A 13,181-nucleotide genomic window follows, 5' to 3' on the forward strand; every position below is an offset into this window, starting at 1 on the left:
TTTTCCATAATTCCCACCTGATTCCCCTCAGTTCCCACCTGATTTTCCATAATTCCCACCTGATTCCCCTCAGTTCCCACCTGATTTTCCATAATTCCCACCCTGATTCCCCTCCATTTCCCACCCGAATTTTCCCATTAATTCCCAACCTTGATTCCCCTTCAAGTTCCCACCTGATTTTCCATAATTTCCCCACCCTGGATTCCCCTCCAGTTCCCACCGATTTTCCCCTAATTCCCACCTGATTCCCTCAGTTCCCACCCTGATTTTCCATTAATCTTCCCACCTGATTCCCCTTCCCGTTCCCACCTGATTTTCCCCTATACCTTCCACCCCCTGATTCCCCCTCAGTTCCCACCTGATTTTCCATAATTCCCACCTGATTCACCTCAGTTCCCACCTGATTTTCCGAAGTTCCCACCTGATTCTCCTCACTTCACTTCTGATTCTCTTCAGTTCCCACCACCTGATTCTTTTCAGTTCCACCCTGATTCTCAGCAGTTCCCACTTGATTCATCTGTTATTTATCTTTTTTTTTATTTCAACGTCACCTTCCCAGGATTCCTCCTCCTTGGAGCCGTTTTGGCCCAGGGTTGAGGCGAGGAAGATGGCGTGGATTGTGTTCCTCAGGCTCTTGTGCAGAAGAAATTTAGCTGCTTCCATTTCCCTTCCAACGCCTATGATGTGGATGTGTGGCCGGAAATGTAGTTCAGCTTTCTCTAAGAAGTCCCTGGGAATATATATATATATATATATATATATATATATATATATATATATATATATATATACACACATATATATATATATATATATATATATATATATATATGTATATATATATAATATATATATATATATATCATATACATATATACATATATATACCATATATATATATATATATATATATATATATATATATATATAATATATAAGAAATATCAAAGGTAAAATCCAAAGTGAAAAGCATGTCAAAAACCATAACCCATTCACAGGCTATTTGTGCATATATATATATAATATATATATATATATATATATATATATATATATATATATATATATATATATATATATATATAATATACTATATATATATATATATATATATATATATATAATATATATATATATGTGTGTGTGTGTGTGTGTGTGTGTGTGTAATATATAAGTATATATATATATATATATATAAGTATATATATATATATATATATATATACATACATATATATATATATATAATATATATATATATATATATATAATTGCCTTTGAGAGCTGATTGTTTAATGCCCATAATGTAAAGAAACAAAGGTAGACCCAAACTCCATGAAATCCTTGAAATAGGTAAATTACTGTTCAGTGAGAAATTAGACCAGCAATGCCCCGCCGTTAACTTCTGGTTTCCATATAGAAATGCCAAGCAACCCTACAATAAGCCAAGTATGACAGCGGCTTTATTGATTATCTTGAAGCACCTGGAAGGGGCTCATTAAAAACAGCGACCCCGACTCCGGATTAAGCCGAGAAGAAATCTCTTGAAGTCATACCCTGTAAATCTGTATCTTTTCGCTGGTAGGAGACAAAAGAAAAAAAGTAATAAAATGCGCCGAAGTTTCTTCGGCTCAATCGAGTTTTCTGCTGTACAGTGTACAAGCAAGGCCACTGAAAATAGGTCTGTTTTTCGGTGGTCTCGGTATAGTGCTGTATGAGAGGCTGCCCATGAAACTTCAAGCAGGGGCCGGTGGTGGCCTGGTCGATATCTTTGTCCCCTAGCCAAAATCATTTTGAAGCTCTGGAGACGAACAGAAGTGCGGACGGACAGACAAAGCCGACACACTAAGTTTTCTTTTCAGAAAACTAAACAACATGAATGATTCAACAACGACTAAGATAAGTTGTCTCGTGAGGATTCTTAATTTCCTCTAGGTGAGTATCTATTGTGGAATCGTCAGTTAAGACGATCTCCAACTGTAGCTGTTTTTCGTCAGAGTCGTACTACGAAGCTGAAAGGTTTTCTCATAAGATCCTTTACCAAATAAACCTCAGAGAATCTACCGACCGATTATTGGTGGTGATTTTGTCGTTACGGAACGAAAATGCATCACGACCCTTCGTTTTATGTGATAACAGATAATTCCGCCTTAGCTCTCGTTATGTGCCTAGGGACCGCCACAGACTGTAGTAGGCCTGAAAAGAGTGCGACTACTACCGCGTAAAAAGGCGGCACACTGACGCCTCTCCAGTTTCTTGCCTCTTGCAAACTCTCTGCCACAGTTGAGCTTTTGCATCAAACAACTGATCTCGTCTTCCTATATTTCCCATTCTCTTCTTTTCCTACTTTCAAATAAACACCATATTCTCTGGAAGTTTGAATTTCAAGTCCGTGGCCACTGGTGGGCTTGTTGCATGTGAGTAGGTTTTCATCTGATATTAATGGTAATAATTCGTTTCCAGTATAAAACATGCACTGCAGAAACGTCCGGCGGTAAATCTTAATAATAACTCCGCTTCGGGTATTTCTTTGGAAATTGCAGTTTCCACTAGTATTCGGGTTGCTTATTAAGAATTTACCGTTATTTTTGGGTGGTAGGCTGTAATTAACCTCCCAAGGGCCAGTACTAAACACGTCGAAATACATTGGACGCCCCAATCCCTAGTAATTGTCGAACTCGCGGTTACGTTCCTTGCAGTTCGTGCGGAGTTATTCTTTAGAATTACCCTTCTGGCTTACAAACCAATACAAGCACAACTGTAACTTCAACATCCTTCTTACCCAAGCAAACTCAGGGACGAAGAGGTGCTCCCAAGCACCAGAACGAGAACTTGGCAGCTAGGTGAACCTCACGACCGCAGGTCTGCTCTTCTGGCGCCCGAAGTCGAATTCAGTTGGCTGATGCTCACATCTGCAGGTTCGTTTCCTTCGATGGAAATCCTGCAGGCGAACGAAAAAGGGAAGATATATCTTTTTCTTGGGATTTGTCTGATGATAGAGTGTGCATAAAAGTCCTCAGTGCTCATTAACAAACTCAAGAAACGTTAGGCCTAATTCATAAGAACAGCCGAAATACTGCGCTTGGGTTTCCTCACATTCCTTCCAAGAATCGACGTGAATAATAGGTGAAGAACCAGACTAATTGTGTATTCCTTAAACTTTGTTTGTGCTCGCATTAGAGCCAATTGGACCTAATTTTAGACAGTTTTCGTAACTAGCAATAGACATTGGTGATGTTTTAGACTCGGTGGACTTTAACAGTGAGACCACCATTTCAGACCAGTGTAATATATCGCAATATCACATTAATTTTTGATGATAATAATCAATTTGTTACTTTGGACGAGTTTACCCAATGCAATATCAAATAAGTTTTAAATGTTATTATTATTGAAAAAGAAACCCACAAATTCACTGTGTAACTTGTTTACTTCTAAGTATTTACATTTAATTTTTACTCCACACTCGAGTACTTTCAGGCCCTATCTGTGGCCCATTTTCAAGAGATGTTTGGGTTGTCAGCCTGGGTCAAGGCCCAGCAGTCTTCTGGAACTTCTTCGTTGTTGTTGTTTAAGATTAAGCTGGCTTTATGCTAGCACGGGCTCTTGCTCAAGAGCAGCCCGTAGGAAAAACTACTTCTCGTTGAGCTGTCATTTATGTGATGGCTGTTCTGGTTTCCTTGAGCGTTGCCAATCCCCTCTTGTCGCTCTGATATCCTGAGCTGATGGTCAATGGGATAAACCCTTGTGGTAAGGGAGTGGTCACCAAAAGTCTGTTGGGCAGAAAACCTAATTCCAGGTCAGCAGGGTCAATCTTAACTTCTTTTAATATCAAAGCTCGGCTTATGGGATCTTCTGAGGTATTAAAAGAAGCTAAGATTGAACCTGCTGACCTGGAGATTAGGTTTTCTGCCCAACAGACTTTTGGTGACCACACCCTTACCTCAAGGATTAATCCCATTGACCATCAGCTCAGGATATCAGAGAGACAAGAGGGGATTGGCAACTATCAAGGAAACCAGAACAGCCATCACATAAATGACAGCTCAACGAGAAGAAGTTCCAGAAGACTGCTGGGCCTTGACCCAGGCTGACAACTCAAACATCTCTTGAAAATGGGCCACAGATAGGGCCTGAAAGTACTCGAGTGTGGAGTAAAAATTAAATGTAAATACTTAGAAGTAAACAAGTTACACTGTGAATTTGTGGGTTTCTTTTTCAATCTTCAGAAGAAAACTGAAAGAATTGTTTGTTTATTGGTTATTATTATTATTATTATTATTATTATTATTATTATTATTATTATTATTATTATTATTATTATTATTATATTATTTAAACTGAAACCTATTCATATGGAACAATCCCACACAATGGCCATTGACTTGAAATTCAAGCTTCCAAAGAATATGCTGTTCATGAGGAAGAAGTAAGACGAAGTAAAAGGAAATACAGAAAGAAGAGGCCCCCACTTATTGTAAAATAATAATAATAAATATGAATAATTCAACAAATAGCTTAAATATATTAAAGGTTAGTGATGTATTGCACCTTTGCTCGGCCGATGAGGAATTTCTGGAATATCGGAACAGGTTTGAAGAATATCCAACTCGGGACTACGAGAGGATTAATGTCACCTAACTTTGATTTTGTTTCTTAAACATGGTATAAGAGACAAGATCTCTGAAGAGCTGGCTAAGACCTAGATGAATTTATTTTTGACCGCTACGGTCACTGGCTCAGTTTTAGCTTAGGCAAACTCGACTACTGATCTCTCTCTCTCTCTCTCTCTCTCTCTCTCTCTCTCTCTCTCTCTGAGGAAGGCAGCAGAATCGCTGCCGAAAGCTATATTGAATGTTATTATAATTAAAATTAATGTGGTCATCATTTTTTCCCATCGACTGCAACTCACCACTGAGTTGATAATTCTGCATTACATTGCATATCATTGGCATCGTCACCAGCTTGATCACTGTTACTAATAATACATATTGTTTGTTTGTATGCCGTTTTCACCTTGGATGGAACCATTGGTTATTCAGCAACGGGACCACCGGCTTTACGTGACTTCCGAACCACGTCGAGAGTGAACTTCTATCACCAGAAATACACATCTCTAACTCCTCTATGGAATGCCCGAGAATTGAACTCGCGGCCAATGAGGTGGCAGGTCAAGACCATACATATTGGTTAAGCTATTGGCGAATTTCAAATCACACCTTCGCCCTCCAACAGCTAGGCTAACACTGCTCGAGAGGGCAGTGTGTGCCAGTGGGCCTGGCTCCCCTCACCCCTACATGCAGGCTGGTTACCACATTATCACCCTGCTGGTAAATTTAGAACTGCTGAGCACCAGCAGTTACACATAGTTTCTTTTTTTTTTTTTTTTTTACAAAAACAAGAGAATGGTAATCATTTTTAAAGGATTATTGATAATCTATATTTAATTTCTCATATTCATGTATATATTCATAATTTTGTGCTTACATATGAAATCTATAGGGGTTGCTGCAGTTCCACAGTGCCTACTGACGAGCCGCCGCCACTGTGTATATATATTTACATATGTAACATCGTTTCAATGTTTGTAATCCATAATCAGTCCAATGTATATTATAAAAATATATTGGGTAAGCAATGGAAATCCAATCCTCTCACGTTTCTAGGACCATTTATTTCGTACAATTACGTATTTCTCTAATTTTTAGAATAGTTCATGTAAAAATTAAACTAAAAGTATAGCCCAAATTAACCCAAATTCACCCGAAATAGCCCCCAGATTTACACTGGTGCATAGTATATTTGTGCACATTTCTTCAGTAGCTGACTAGTTGTTAAATTCCTTTCATTATAGTCCTCCCACAGTTTCATGAAACGCCCTTGTAGTTCCTTGACCTGCTTTCTCTGATGTCTCTTTAATTTGCCCTCTTTAACAAACTTAATTCACCTGATTCGGTATTTCCTTTGCCTCTAAGTATAGTAAAGATATAAGTGAATAAAATGCGAGGTTACTTTTTTTGTTTTTTTTTGTTCAGCTTACGATGCCACCCTCCACATCGTTGTTTTTCCTAATATTGCGCCCAAACACTAACCAGTTCTCCATTTTCCACACCTGACTCTGCAACCACGTTTGGTCTACATAATCTATAAACTCCCTAAAGCCCGCTACTAACGTTCAGTTATGCCTGCACAGTTATAACTGCGCAGTCCAATTGTGCAGTTAAAACTGCCCAGGCATAACTGAAGTTAGTGGCGGGCTTAGCTGGCCCAACTACACCCACCTTGTCTGAAAGTTCATCAAAGTTTTCCCTAATATCATTGCTATACCTATATTAAATTATTTGTATGGGTCCGAATTAGCCTAAACAATTGTCCGAACCAGCCTAGTAAATGGCTCGAATCAGCCAAGACTAAGGTCCGAATCTGATCCGAATCAGCCACGGGCCGAATAAGCCTGCATCCTGAAGACTTCCCTATCATAGTACGACGTACTTCGTGGATGGTTATTGCCGTCAGTATGCCTCGCGTGTTGCACTGTAGACATTAAGGTTCACGTCCCTTCGGTCCCTAGCTGCAACCTCTTTCATTCCTTTTACTGTACCGCCTTTCATTTTCTCTTGCTTCCATCTTGCTTTCCACCCTCTCTAACAATTGCTTCACGGTGCAACTGCGAAGTTTTCCTCCTATTACATACACCTTTCAAACTTTTATATTCTGAATGGCCTCGTAAGTCATGGCGATTGACATTTGGCCTAAATCTTATATTCCATTCCATCTTACGACGCACGAGGATCTGCATTCCCACCGTTCCAACAAGCTAGCTGTTCTAACTGGATAGCAGTATTCCGAAAATGAATTGGCTATTCTCAGCGCATAAGAGATACTGCATAAAAGATTAGCTATATTGGCGATAATCTCATCTTCGGTGGCATGTAAATTTTGAAAGCCGTCATATAGATGAGTCTAGCTCCAGCGTGAGAAGCTCATAAAAGGTGATTTATTCTTATCTGCATCTCTCGTACTCTTCGATATATTGAACCTTTTATTATTATTATTATTATTATTATTATTATTATTATTATTATTATTATTATTATTATTATTATTATTAAAAGTAATGGCTACTTCAGCAGCGTTACGCTTGTAGAGATTCTTCTTTACTTTCCGAATAGCTGCTTTTTCGGTGCTACTTAAACAGGCTATTAGAGAGCCTATGGAGGTCATTTTCAAATGCAGGACCAAGGAGGAAGGACACCACACCAGAAGCAGTCCACCCTCAGCTTCCTAGCCCATAGAGGATGTCTGGCAGCTCCAGACGAAAGCTCTCTTAAGAGAGAGAGAGAGAGAGACCGTTATTGACTTTGATAACTATGATATCATAGTTTACCTGTAAAATTGAAATATAAATATATACACCCTGCATCTGAGAATGTCCTCCATAGGCGCTCTACTAGCCTGTTTATGTGTAACACCGAAAAAGCCGCTATTCGGAAATTGGAGAAGAACCTCTACAAGCGTAACGCTACTGAAGTAGCCATTACTTTTAATCAAGTGTGCTTGAGAGAGAGGGTCTGCTTCCTAAGTATTATTATTATTATAATTATTATTATTCAGAATAATATTAACTTTTGGACATTTGACGATGGTGATTCATGACACGGGCTGTCAAGCCAGATTACTGAGGCAAGATGAGGAGATCAGAAAACAGAGGAGCTGATGATGGCCAGTTATCTGCAGGTGGGACTGGTAAAATAAGTCCCATAGTCGCACTAAGATGTAATAGCTGAAGAGGTTGAACAGTATGATTAAAGAAACGAAGTGCTAATGGAGGTTTAAGTAAAGAGCTAGAAACTGCAGTGCATCCTTCCCCAGATACGGGCCTCACGAAGATTGGATGAGACTAGGGCCACCAACCCCTCTCTCCTCCCCGACCTCCTCACGTAATTCTATGAATGACTGAAAAGCTTCGATATAATGTTATTCATATCGTATTAACACCTTGATCCCGTCTTTCCGACTAGGTTGTTTTATTCATCGTCTTGTGCAAGATAACCATTATATTCCATCTAAAATAAGTCCACTGGAGAGAGTAAAATTAGCTTTTTTTTTTGTGAGGTTAGGATGAGTCACAATTGTTCAGTTCGCAAGCCTTCCCGCTAAAAGAGTATCGTCTAGAAAGACATCTAAAGGGTTAATTTTTCAGTGAGCAATATTGAGTTTAACGTGTGTGTGTCGGTGTGTGTGTGTGAGCAAGATTCAGAGGTACGGCATATATTTTGTGAAGGGCATGGGGCTTTGCCCATGAAGAACATGTATCTCTCTCTCTCTCTCTCTCTCATACACACACACACACACACACACACACACACACACACACACACACACACACATATATATATATATATATATATATATATATATATAGATATATATATATATCTATATATATATAATATATATATATATATATATAATATTAGTATTATATAAAGGTATAAGCCACGAGGGAAAAAATAAACAATGGAGTATCCGCAAGATATTTCGACGTTCAACGTCCTTTACTTAGCAGATGAACTGACTTATATGAGGAATTGACAATACAAGAAAGGTCGTATAACTGACAGATAGGGATTATAAAGAGATTAGTACCTAGAATCCGACACACCTGGAAGATGAGTAACCTTCCCAGACAAGCATAAACATGGGTACAATTTAAAAAAAAAAAAGATTAAGACAATCTGCTCAGACACAAGGACAAGACAATTAAAGGATTATTATAGGCGACAGCTATTCAGAACTTTGGTAAACAAAAACATATTCATAATACATATTAAACATACATATACAAAGATATCTCCAAGGCAACTAATTTTTATTTAAGTCTGTAATTATATCTATGAGGTCATTCTTAAACATGTTACAAATACAAGGGTCTAAATGAAACAGTCCACGACTAATATTGAAATTACAATGAGAAGTAAGTTGCATTAAAGCAGATTCTAAAAGATTTCGTGATAAGACATCTTTTGACCTTGCAATTACTGAACTACCAAATCCAATTTATTTGGTGGTTGTTTTCATTTAAATGAATGAATATTGCATTAGATGTTTGCCCAGTTTTTACAGAATATTTATGCTGGCTTAATCTTACTTCTAAGCCCTTGCTCGACTGTCCAAGATAAAATGAGGGACAGTCCATACATGGAATTTTATATATTATGTTGTTGCTTTCTCTGGGGCCATTTTTTTTATTAACATTCATTTTAGCGTGTTATTATAGGAAAAAACAAGGTAGACCTTAAAGGCTTTTAACAATGATTTAAAGGTTTCAAATCCTTTAAAATAAGGCAAACTGAGAATGTTCTTAGAATTTTCTTGCTCCATGTTACTTACACTATAAAACTTTTTGTGGGCTTTATTATAACAAATATCTAATATATGTGAAGGATAACATAAATCTTTCCCTATTTTTCTTATGTATTCAATTTCTTGATCCAAATATTGGGGACTGACAATGCGCAATGCTCGTAAAAACATAAAAGAAAAAATTGATATTTTGATGTTAAGATGGTGGCCTGAATAGAAATGAACATAAGTTAAGTTGTTGGTCGGTTTCCTATAAACACTGAATTTACATTGAAATGGTTCTCTATGTATCAATACATCTAAAGAAAGGGAGGCAATTGTCTTTTTCTTATTCTAGAGTAAACTTACTCGATGGTACCTGGTTATTTAATTTAGAGAGTAAATCATTTACATCAATACCGACAGGCAGAACAGCTAAAATATCATCAACATATCTATACCACTTTACAGGAATATAAATGATATTAGGTAAGTAGCGTTTTTCAAAGAATTCCATGTACAAGTTTGAGAGGAGTGGCGATAAAGGGTTGCCCATTGCCATGCCAAATATTTGTTGATAAAATTCACCATTGAATATAAACTTACAATCACAAATGCACAACCTAATGAGTGAGATAATGTGACTAAAAGGTAGAGGTAATTCATGCTGAGTTAGTTCATTACTAAGATATTCTAAAATAAGAGTCTATAGGGACTTTAGTAAAAAGAGAACATACATCAAAACTAACGAAAATATCAGTGGGGCAAAGAGTAATTTTGTTTAATTTATCAACTAACTCTAGAGAATTATATATATGAGAATCGGAGATGGTTCCAAGTAACGGGGACAAGATCTTAAGAGATATATTTCGAAAGTTTATATGAAATTGAACCAACAGTACTGATAATAGGCCGCATAGGGTTATTTTCTTTGTGCGTTTTGACTAATCCGTACAGGTATGGTAGCGAAGGAGATTTGATTTTGACTGACAATTTGCCTAGTAGTTCTGTTTTATCTTTAAGGATATTTTTCACTGTGCTATTGAAGTTTTTTAAGACTTGATCAATGGGATTTTTTGTTAGTTTTTTATAAGTCACATCATCATCCAGTAGGGTTTGCATATGTGATATGTAGTCAGCTTTATCTAAAACAAAAAAATGGCCCCAGAGAAAGCAACAACATAATATATAAAATTCCATGTATGGACTGTCCCTCATTTTATCTCGAACAGTCGAGCAAGGGCTTAGAAGTAAGATTAAGCCAGCATAAATGTTCTGTAAAAATTGGGCAAACATCTAATGCAATATTCATTCATTTAAGTGAAAACAACCACTGAATAAATTGGATTGGTAGTTCAGTAATTGCAAGGTCAAAAGATGTCTTATCACGAAATCTTTTAGAATCTGCTTTAATACAACTTACTTCTCATTGTAATTTCAATATTAGTCGTGGCCTGTTTCATTTAGACCCTTGTGTTTGTAACATGATTAAGAATGACCTCAAAGATATAATTACAGACTTAAATAAAAATTAGTTGCCTTGGAGATATCTTCTTTGTATATGTATGTTTAATATGTATTATGAATAATGTTTTTGTTTACCAAAGTTCTGAAGAGCTGTCACCTATAATAATCCTTTAATTGTCTTGTCCTTGTGTCTGAGCAGATTGTCTTAATCTTTTTTTTTTTTTTAATTGTACCCATGTTTATGCTTGTTTGGGAAGGTTACTCATCTTCCAGGTGTGTCGGATTCTAGGTACTAATCTCTTTATAATCCCTATCTATCAGTTATACGACCTTTCTTGTATTGTCAATTCCTCATGTAAGTCAGTTCATCTGCTAAGTAAAGGACGTTGAACGTCGAAAGATCTTGCGGATACTCTGTTGTTTATTTTTTCCCTTGTGGCTTATACCTTTATTTATGGATTTATCATGTTCCAAACTTTCGTGATTCAGTTATACATACATACATATAAATATATATATATATATATATATATATATATATATATATATATACATATATCTATATATATATATATATATATATATATATATATATATATATATATATATATATATATATATATCACATATACATTTATGCATACATCTACATAATTACTGATTTACACATTATGTTTCAGTGCTCTCAAATAGTATTAACTAATACAGAATAAACTTTAGTACTTTGGGAATAACCTGGAACCCAACGAGAAGTAACTATGATGAGTGGTACTCTTACCCTGACCAGGATTCGAACTTGTACCGTTTAGGATGAAGAGCCAGGGAACATTATTTAAGTCCTCTTTTTCATGGCCATCCTAGTTCGGTATCTTTAAACGTGTATGTTCTAATCCTTGTCAGAATAGGAGAAATTCTGGTGTAAGTTATAGGTTAAGTATTGACTCAGTTCAGTATTAACGCACTTCTCAGTTCCTGGGGACCTTTATTCCTCACACCATTGGACTGTGGAACAGTGCAGTTGGAAGTTCAAAAGTCCCAGCGAAGGCAATGCATTACTACTCTAATGCTATTCTCATGGCGTTTTAATACATGTTTACCTATTTATTAATGTACTAATTTATTGTTTGTTTTTAATCATTGAGATTTCTTTCTGTAATTCCTCTAATCTTCTCTTCTTCCTATCGAGTTCTCATGAAATTACATCGAACTGGGGCCATTATGCCTCCAGATAACAAAGATATCATAGTTATTTCCTCTTAGTTTCAACTAGTTTTATCCGAGAATAAAGTAGGGTTTGTACCGCATTAATCTTGCCCTGTATTTTGACTTAATAATCGATCACCAACAATTATGTTGTTGATGGTGCTAGTAAACCTATCATACCCAGTTGTTGTTTTAGTAGGACTAAGCCTATCTCGTTTTGCATTCCAGATTATTATTATTATTTGTTTAAGAAGCCATTTCCGGTTACATTCTAGAGGGGGTTATACTCGTTATTTTAGTAGGCCTAAGCCTCTCTCGTCTTATATTCCAGAGGGGTTGATACTTGTTTAGTAGGCCTAAGCCAATCTCGTCTTGCATTCCAGAGCAGGTTATGGGACACTGTTCTATATAGTCTTTAGTAGTGATACACTTGTATAATACGTATAAAGTACTGTGGTAGTACAGGGTGCAAGCGATGTTACTCTGGAAGTCATTCGCGGACCCCAAGCAAGAAATATGATAGGCGTGCGCTGCACTCGTTTTGCAGACCAAGACCATCCACACCCTGTGGATGTGCTGTGATGCAACTGTCTAGTGTCTACTACCGAAGCCCATCCTCGCTGTTTATTACTTTCGGAGTGGCGCGGCCTTCCATATACATAGTACTATTAAGTGGTTCATCCAGACAACTGATGTGATCTACTGGGTTCTCCTAAAGTTGATCAAAGTCTTTGTCTTGATTAGAAATCAAGTTTAGATTTTATTAATCAAATTACAGCTTTTTAGAATTTTTTTAATTGGGTTAACTGGCGAATTTGAGAAAATTTTTCGTTCTGAACTTGACATTCGATGTCAATTATATTTTGGACACATTAAAAATGTAGTTGCCCAAAATTCTGCGCATGTAGGGCTTCAGTCATGTGGACTAAAGTCTAGAACACAATTAAATTAGTTGTGTGATACTCCTGTTTTTTATATAATAAATTCCGTTTTTCAACAATTAAAATTCAAATTCAAAAAGTTTATTGATTTACATCAAATGGAGTGTAGCAGCATGCTGCTATACCCGTTTTTCAACAATCAGATCAATCTGTTTTAACAGAGCAATCTTATCTTAAAAGATTGTGATACAGTACCTACTATACTAGAATCACATCAACCGTGCA

This window comes from Macrobrachium nipponense, chromosome 14 (genome assembly GCF_015104395.2).
Source record: "Macrobrachium nipponense isolate FS-2020 chromosome 14, ASM1510439v2, whole genome shotgun sequence".
In the NCBI taxonomy this organism is placed as follows: Eukaryota; Metazoa; Arthropoda; class Malacostraca; order Decapoda; family Palaemonidae; genus Macrobrachium; species Macrobrachium nipponense.